The following is a 9,193-nucleotide window of genomic DNA, read 5'->3' on the forward strand; positions in this document are numbered from 1 at the left end:
TCCAAGGGTAGGTTGGGTTATCTCTTATGAAACTGTCAGTTTTTGTGATCTTAGAATATCTGCATACACATGATGAGTTATGTTGGAGATGAGATCCAAGCGAATGCCTGAAATCCATTTATGCTTCATGGATACTTTATTCACATAGCCCAAAGGTAATTTTTTTTGTTTTGTTTTATTTTTTGAGACAGGGTTTCTCTGTGTATCTTTGGAGATTGTCCTGAAATTCACTCTGTAGATGAGGCTGACCTCGAACTCATAGAGATCCTCCTGCATCTGCCTTCTGAGTGCTGGGATCAAAGGCATGTGCCACCAACGCCCAGCTTCCCAAAGGTAATTATATTCAATATTTTTCATGTGCTTGCATTTTGACAGCAACCTGACATACTTGAGGTTGTGTGTGGAATTTCCCCCCGTGGCATCATGCTCTTGCATCCCAAAGTTTCAGATTTTGGAGCATTTAGGATTTCATATTTTTAATTTAGAGATGTTCAACTTATTATCCAGCAGAATCAAAAATTTTAGCTCATGATACAATTGAGATGTGCGGGAATCGCAGATCTCTTATTTTATGTTTACTACAACTTGTTTCTTCTTCTTTAGCCCCGTCCTTGTTAGCATTAACTACCAGTTTGACACAGCCTAGATCTGAGAACCAGTGTTAATTAATTGTGTGATTGTCTTTATCAGGTTAGTCTATGGACATGTCTGTGAGGGACTCTCTGGATTGTCAACTGATGTAGGAAGTCCCATTTCATTGTGGGTTGTGTCATTCCCTGGGCATGTGATCCTGGGCTGTAATCCTACCCAAAATGCTTCATTTATCTCATCATAAGAATAGTAAAAGATGGGACTGGAGAGATGACTCAGTGGTTAAGAGCATTGACTACTCTTTCAGAGGACCTGGGTTCAATTCCCAGCACCTACATGGCGGCTCACAACTGTCTGTAGCTCCAGTTCCAGAGGATCTGACATTCTCACACAGATATACATGTACATACATACATACATACATACATACATATATATATATATATACACACACACACACACACAGATATATATACCAATGCACACAAAATAGAAATTAACTAAAATTTAAAAAATAATAGTAAAAGAGCTGGATGGTGCCAGCAGAGGCAGAGACAGGCAGATCTCTGAGTTCAAGGCCAGCCTGGTCTACAATTCTAGTTCCAGGACAGCCAGGGCTACCCAGAGAAATCCTGTCTTGAAAAACAAAAACAAAAACAAAAAAAGGTAGAAGAAAAAAAATACACAGATGCCATCTCTAGCCTTTCAGATGGGCTAAAACCTAAATGTTTTGCAATATACTCTTAGCACGGCAGCAGGGAACAGGCTCACTCTGCATTAGTAGGACATTCTAGTTTATTCTTTTAGAATCTACTGCAAGGGCCGGAGAGACAGCTCATTTGAAGTGCTTACCATGAAAACCTAGGGACCTGAGTTCCATCCCCAGCATCTCTGTAAAAGGTTGAGTGTGTCAATGCACACTTTTATGTACACACTTGTAATCCCAACTCTGGGAAAGTGGAGATAAGTCGGTCCCTATGGCTGACTGGCAATGGCGATCCTAGAACTGTCTAGCCTAATGGGCGATCCCCAGGTCCCATGAGAGACTCTGTCAAAAAAAAGAAAAAAGAAAAAAAAGAAAAGAAAAACAAAACAAACAACAACAACAAAACAATAACAACAACAAAAGCCAAGGTGGGTAGCTCCTGAGGAATGACACCCATGACTGAACTTTGACTGTGTGTGTCTGCCAATGCTTTTAATCAGGTGCTTGGAAAGCAAAGGAAAGAGCTCTATGATTTTGAGGTCAGCCTGGTCTTCACATTCTTTTTATTTTATTTATTTATTTATTTATTTATTTGGCCTTCATATTCTTAAGCCAGCAAAGGCTACATAGCAAAACAGAACGGTTAACACCTGGCCTCCTCACTTGTGTGTCTTTGTGCCAGGCAGAAGGACTAGACGCGGTCGTTTTCTTGTCTCTGCTCTTCCTTGAACACGTTCCTTTCTCAGACTTTCCCTGCACTGCAAAGCTCTGCCCATCTCTATTGTTGGCAGCAGCACAAACCACACACATTCATGGCAAGGGACTTGGTCTCCACTGCTTCCAGGCCTAAGGGCAGGGGATGAGAAACAGTGCCCTGCAGGCTGCAAAGCACTGGTTAGGAGAAAGGATGTTAGCCCAGGCACCTCACCGTGACAGGACAACTGTGATGACCCTAGGCCATTGTAGGAGCAGAGGTCAGGAAGGGACCTGACTTAGTTAGGGTTTCTATTGCTGTGAAGAGACACCATGACCGCAACAAAGTCTTGTGAAAGAAAACATTTAATAGGGGCTGGTTTACGGTTCAGAGGTTTAGTTCATTATCATCCCTGTGGGAGCATGGTGGTGTGCAGGCAGGCAAGGTGCTGGAGAAGGAGCTGAGAGTTCTATATGGATCTACAAGCAGCAGGAAGAGTCGGCCACACTGGTTGAGCATCTGAGACCTCCAAGCCCACCCACTCCTCCAACAACAACACACTTCCTCCAGCAAGCCACACCTCCTAATTAGGTCACTCCCTGTGAGCCTGTGGGGACCATTTTCTTTCAAACCATCACAAACCCAAAATAAGAATGAGTGTGGCAAAATTCCAAGAGAGTTTCCGTTTCAGAGCCTCAGCCCATGAAAAGAAGCAAGTAGAGAAAAGTATGTATAGAATTTATGAAAGGTGTCTGGTGCGGATGTTTGCAAAGGGAAAGTTACACGTTTTTAGAAGCCATGTATAGGAAAAGGCTTCTGGACCCTTCTCCCCCTCTGTTAGTATTCAGGCATCTGTACTGGCCTGCCCTTGAGGTCCTCAGCTGCAGTCACTAAGTGCACCTCCTGTGCACATTCGCTCTGTTCCCTTTTAAAAGGTGGGCCTTGGGACTTCTCCACCTCTCTCTCCCTCTCTCTCTCTCTCTCTCTCTCTCTCTCTCTCTCTCTCTCTCTCTCTCTCTCTCTCTCTCTCTCCTGCTTCTCTGCCTATCTTCCTGTTTCTCCCTCTCTTTCCCTCCATTCCTCTGTCCTCCCTCTCCTTCTCTCTCTTTCTCTTCCCCTCTCCCCTCTCTTTCTCCTTCTCTATCTTCTCTTCCGCTGCTCCTGTCCCCAGAGGACCAGTCTCCCCTCTCCACATCCCTCTTTTTACATTCCCTTTCCCCTAATAAAAACCCCTCCAAGTGAGTTTTGTCGCATGCCATCCTTTTCTCGCCGGCTGCTTTTCTTAAATGACAACACGCTCCATACCTTAGCTGGCTTGATCTTGTCGGACAACCACAGCTGCCGTGGGTCTGTCCGCGGGCCTGTCATGTCCAGAGGGCAGCATAGCCCCAGTCCTTTGCAATCTCTCTTTGATGGTTCCTGAGCCTTATGGGGCATGTGTGATATGGAGCCCTCTTAATGGCATAGCACCCCACTGATGCTTCTGACAGGTTCCGACCAGTTCAAGCCGGCTCTAACGGGTTAGACTGGTTCAAAACCGGTTCTGACCTGTCCAAACTGGCCTCAGTCCTGTTTCAAACCGGTTCAAACCGGTTCCGACTGGTTCAAACCGGCTCGGAGCAGTTCGAACCGGTTCCGACCGGCTCAATCTGGTTCAGACCGGTTCAGACCGGCTCAAACCGGGTCTGACCGGTTCAAACTGGTTTAGACTGGTTCCGACCAGTTCAGACAGGTTCTGACCAGTTCTGACCGGCTCAAACCGGTTCAGACCGTTTCTAGCTGGATCAAACTGGTTCAGACCAGTTCTAGCCGGTACAAACTGTTTCAAACAGGTTCCTGACCGGTTCAGCCTGGCACAAACCGGTTCAGACCGGTTTGTCATATCTGTCCGTTCCAACACGCATGCTGCTTCTGACACATGTCACACCTGACATGCGTGTCGAATTTGACATGTGTGTCCCCTTCCGGCACGCATGCTGTTTTTGGCACTGTGTCATTTCTCACATGCATATTGAATCTGGTGCCTGTGCCAGTTTGCCACGCATGTCGCTTTTGGCATGCGTGTTGTTTCTGGCATGCGTCACACAAAGGCACACGAGCCCTGTGCATGCCACGTGTGTTGTTTTGGACACATGTCGTTTTCCCCACGCGTGCCGTTTCTGACACGAGTGTCATATTGTTGTGTGTTATTTCTGTCTTGCGTGTCATTTCTGGCACACATGTCATGTTTGTCGTGCGTGATTTTTCTGTCTTGCGTGTCATTTCTAACCTGCATGTTGTTTCTGCATGCGCCTCGTATCTGTCGCTCATGTCGTGTCTGTCGTGCGTGTCATGTTTGTCATGCATTTGGCTTGTTGCATTTGTTATGCGTGCCGTGTTTGCGTTGTGTGCCATACTAGTCATGTGATTGTCATGTGGGTCATATTTGTCATGTGGTTGTCATAAGATTTTTCCAGCACGCCCCATTTCATCATTTTTTCTTTTTTCCATGCTGAAATCAAGCCCGAGGCATACACATACTAGACAAGAATGTTACCACTAACCACTAATTTACATCCCCAGTCCTCAATCACCAATTCTTTCCTTTCTTTTTTGATTCAGATCTTCACTGTGTTGCCTTGCTTGGCTTGGAGCTTTCTATGTAGACCAAGCTAGCCTTGAGTTTAGAAATCTACCTACCTCAAGCCCGGCGGTGGTCGTGCATGCCTTTAATCCCAGCACTTGGGAGGCAGAGGCAGGCGGATCTCTGTGAGTTCGAGGCCAGCCTGGTCTACAAGAGCTAGTTCCAGGACAGGTTCCAAAGCTACAGAGAAACCCTGTCTCGAAAAAACAAAAAAACAAACAAACAAAACAAAAAAAGAAATCTACCTGCCTCTGCCTCCTAACTACCAGAATTAAAGACACATCCAATTCTCACCACACTCAACATTTTAAGGAATATTTTTAGGTCAGGTGCGATACCGTACTCATTTGCTTTATCTCACAGCGTAGACACGACAGCTTCAAAATGATACTGGCTCCACTGATTACTCAAAGTGGGTCATGATTTCTTTTGCCTTCCTTCATTTGTGCTTTTGTTTTTCTCTGCGTAGTCCTGGCTGACCCTCTCTGTAGACCAGGCTAACCTCAAACTTAGAGATCTGCCTGCCTCTGCCTCCTGAGTGCTGGGATTACAGGTGTGCGCAGCCACTACCTGGCTCAACTGGGCTCCTAAATTAGGATTGTCAGCTGGAGCATAGGGTCTGGGTGTTGTACCAGGGCTTTTCTTTTGGGCTGCTGCCCAGCTCTGCAATCATGACACGGAGACTTACTAGTTCTGCATGCTTTGCCTAGCTTAGGCTCCTTTCTGGCTGCTCTTTTAACAGAACCAGTTCCCCTTTATCTACCGTTTGCCCCAGGGCTTTTACTTTCTTCCCTTCTGTACATCTTACTTTCGCTGCTTCTGTCTGGTTGGTGGCTGCACGGCTTCTGGCCCAGGTGTCTCCCTTGTTCTCTCCTTGTCTCTCTCATTCTTAGATTTCTCCTCCTATTTATGCTCTCTGCCCGCCAGCCATATCCTTTCTCCTTTCTATCCTTTCTATCCTTTCTCCTGCCTAGCTATTGGCCATTCAGCTTCTTATTAGACCAATCAGGTGCCTTAGGCAGGCAAAGTGAAAAAGATGCAACACATCTTTACATAATTAAATACATGCAGCATTGTGGGGGCTGAATCATTCAGGTCCATATTCCATATTGTCTGGTGGTCAGAGAATCTAAGTAACTTTCAAGGTGCAGTTTGCACCTTCCACACAGGAGGTGGTCGCCTAGCTCTTCGATAAAACAACCTGATGCCATCCTAACAGGTGGTTGGGATATGCTAATGTCCTTCTGCTCCTTCTATTGTAAATTAGGAGGTCACGGGGAAGAGGTGTTTTCAGTCTATGTGACAGAATAGCCATGGGCAGGACGTGACCTAAGTCATCCCCGCTACCTAGGAAACAATGCTAAGAACATCTGTGTTACCTGCCCCCCTCAGTTTATCTTCATATTAAAGCTCTTCGGAAAATAAACGCGGGTGATTTCAGGATTTAAATAAACCCAAAACTCCCTCCCGATACGGTTGTGTAAATTGTGCCTCATCTATTCCCACACTTCCACTCTAGTATGAGAAGTGTTTTATGTCCGGGCTGGTCCCTGACACAACATAAACAAAAGTAACACACCTTTACACCGTTAGAGTAATATTCTGCAACATAAGCAAATTAACACATCTTTGCCCAGTTAAAATATTCCACAACAGTGTGTCTTTATCTGATGGCCCCAAGAGTGAACATAGTAAAACAGGGTGTAAGGGATTATTTTTCATGTACTCCAAGGTTTTATATGTTTAGGTAGTTAAAGCCTTTTTTCTTTTATGGTTTGTTTCTGATATTACATCAAAATGACTTTTGCCTCAAGATTACATAATATGCATTTCCATTTTATTCTAGCAGGCGCCTCCTTTTCTGAGACAAGGTAGCTCAAGCTTGTCTCGAATTCTCAATCTTCCTGCCCTAGCCTCCTAAATGCTAGAATTTTATGAACATGCCTCTTTCATGCCTTAGTAGTTTTTCTTTCCAATAAGTTTTTTTTTTTTTTGAAGAAAGCTTTAATTAACTACTGGCCAGGATGATGGACTCTGGTCAGGTCCATTCCTGGGTACCCAGGAAATACCCCATCCCCGTCTTAGTTTTTATTGCTGTGAAGACACACCATGACCACAGCAACTGTTATAAATAAAAACATTTATCTGGAACTAGCTTAGAGTTTTAGAGGTTCAGGCCATGTCTTAGGGTTTCTGTTGCTGGGACAAAACCCCATGACCAAAAAGCAAGTTGGGGAGGAACGGGTTTATGTGGCTTACACCTCAGCATTGCTGTTCATCGCTGAAGGAAGTCAGGACAGGAACTCAGACAGGACAGGATCCTGGAGGCAGGAGCTGACACAGAGGCCAAGGAGGGGAGCTGCTTACTAGTTTGCTTTACGTGACTTACTCAGCCCACCTTCTTATAGAACCCAGGACCAGCAGCCCAGGGACGGCACACCCACCATGGGCTGAGCCTTCTCCCATGGATCATTAAATGAGAAAATGCCTGACAGCTGTATCTCATTTAAGCCTTGCTGCAATGGAGGCACCTTGCGCTGTTGACTCTAGCTTGCATCAAGTTGACACACACAACCAGACAGCATAGTTCATTATCATCATGGTGGGGAGCATGGCAGCATGCAGGGAGACATGGTGCTGGAGAAGTAGCTGAGAATCCCACATCTTGCAGACAATAGGAAGTTGACTGAGACACTGGGCAGTATCCTGAGCATAGAAGACTTCAAAGCTTGCCCCCACAGTGACACCATTTCCTCCAAGGAGGCCATATCTACTCCAACAAAGTCACACCTAATAGTGCCACTCCCTATGAGATTATGGGGGCCAATTACATTCAAACTACCACAGCCTTTATATCATTTAAAATCTTATTTTATGTGTATGAATGATTTGTCTGCATGTGTGTCTGTATATCACATGCATGCCTGGTACTTAAGAGTCAGACAGGGCTCAGATCTTTTGGAACTGGAGTTACAGATGGTTGCGAGCCACCATGCTGGTGCTAGGAATTGAACCAAGGTCTTCTGCAAGAGCCAGTGCTCTTAATAGCCAGTGTTCTTAATAGCCAGTGTTCTTCACCTCTGAGCCATTTCTCCAGGCCCTCTTTCCTATGGTATTAATAGTACTATTAGTTTGTGTAGAGCTATATTCTTTGATGTGGTTGACACTAACCACAAATAACTTTATTTTTAACTTCCAGTCAATCAAAACAGAAAATGTGGTTTCTTAGTGCATGAGCTCCATTTAAGATGTCCAATAATTACCTAGAGTTAGGCCACTAACCATCCCCCACAACTTGCTACAAAGGAGTTTCCATCATTGTGCCACAAGACCCTGCTGACCTGGTTATTTTGTGAACAAAGAGGAAAGAAAGAATCCAACATCTTTCCCAAAATGTTCAGGTGCTTCCAATACTGTCCTTTGATGACTCTAGTGCTCTGCTCCCGAGATGAGTGCACATACACACTTTCACAATCCTGGGAGTGCACGCCTGATCCAGGCCCATGCTTTTCTGTACTACCTGCTTATCTGTCCTTATTCCTACCATGGCTGCAATTTCAACCATAAATTTTAGACATTTACATGTCCAAAGATCAAATCAAGCAATTTTTTCTTTATGCATTCTTCTTTGTGTCTGTGTGGTGTACATATGTTTGTGCGGTGTGTGTGTGTGTGTGTGGTGTACATATGTGTGTGTGGTATGCGGGTGTGGTTTGTGTGTGTATGGTGTGTGTGTGGTATATGTGTGTGTGGTGTGTGTGGTGTACATATGTTTGTGTGGTGTGTGTGTGGTACGTGTGTGTGTGGTGTACATACGTTTGTGTGGTGCGTGTGTGTGGTGTACATATGCGTGTGTGGTGTATGTGTGTGTGGTGTACATATGTGTGTGTGGTGTACATATGTTTGTGTGGTGTGTGTGGTATGTGTGTGTGGTGTACATATGTGTGTGTGGTGTGTGTGTGGTATGTGTGTGGTGTACATATGTTTGTGTGGTGTGTGTGTGGTGTGTGTGTGTGGTGTACATATGTGTGTGGTGTATGTGTGGTGTGTGTGTGTGGTATACATATGTTTGTGTGGTGTGTGTGTGGTATGTGTGTGTGTGGTGTACATATGTGTGTGTGGTATGTGTGTGGTATGTGTGTGTGGTGCACATATGTGTGTGTGGTGTGTGTGTGTGGTATGTGTGTGTGGTGTACATATGTGTGTGTGGTGTGTGTGTGGTATGTGTGTGTGGTGTACATTTGTGTGTGTGGTGTGTGTGTGGCATGTGTGTGTGGTGTACATATGTTTGTGTGGTGTCTGTGTGATATGTGTGTGTGTGGTGTACATATGTTTGTGTGGTGTGTGTGTGGTATGTGTGTGTGTGGTGTACATATGTTTGTGTGGTGTGTGTGTGTGGTGTACATATGTTTGTGTGGTGTGGTGTGTGTGTGTGTGCGCATATGTATGTGCTAGTGTGTGGAGATGAGAAATGAACATTTTTTTTTCAATCAATCAATTTCTACCTATTTATTTCCAAAGAAATACTTTTAAATGTTTTTTTTAGGGCTGGAGATAAGGTATCTCCCTGAATCTGGAG

Source organism: Arvicola amphibius, chromosome 4 (assembly GCF_903992535.2).
Source record: "Arvicola amphibius chromosome 4, mArvAmp1.2, whole genome shotgun sequence".
NCBI lineage: Eukaryota > Metazoa > Chordata > Mammalia > Rodentia > Cricetidae > Arvicola > Arvicola amphibius.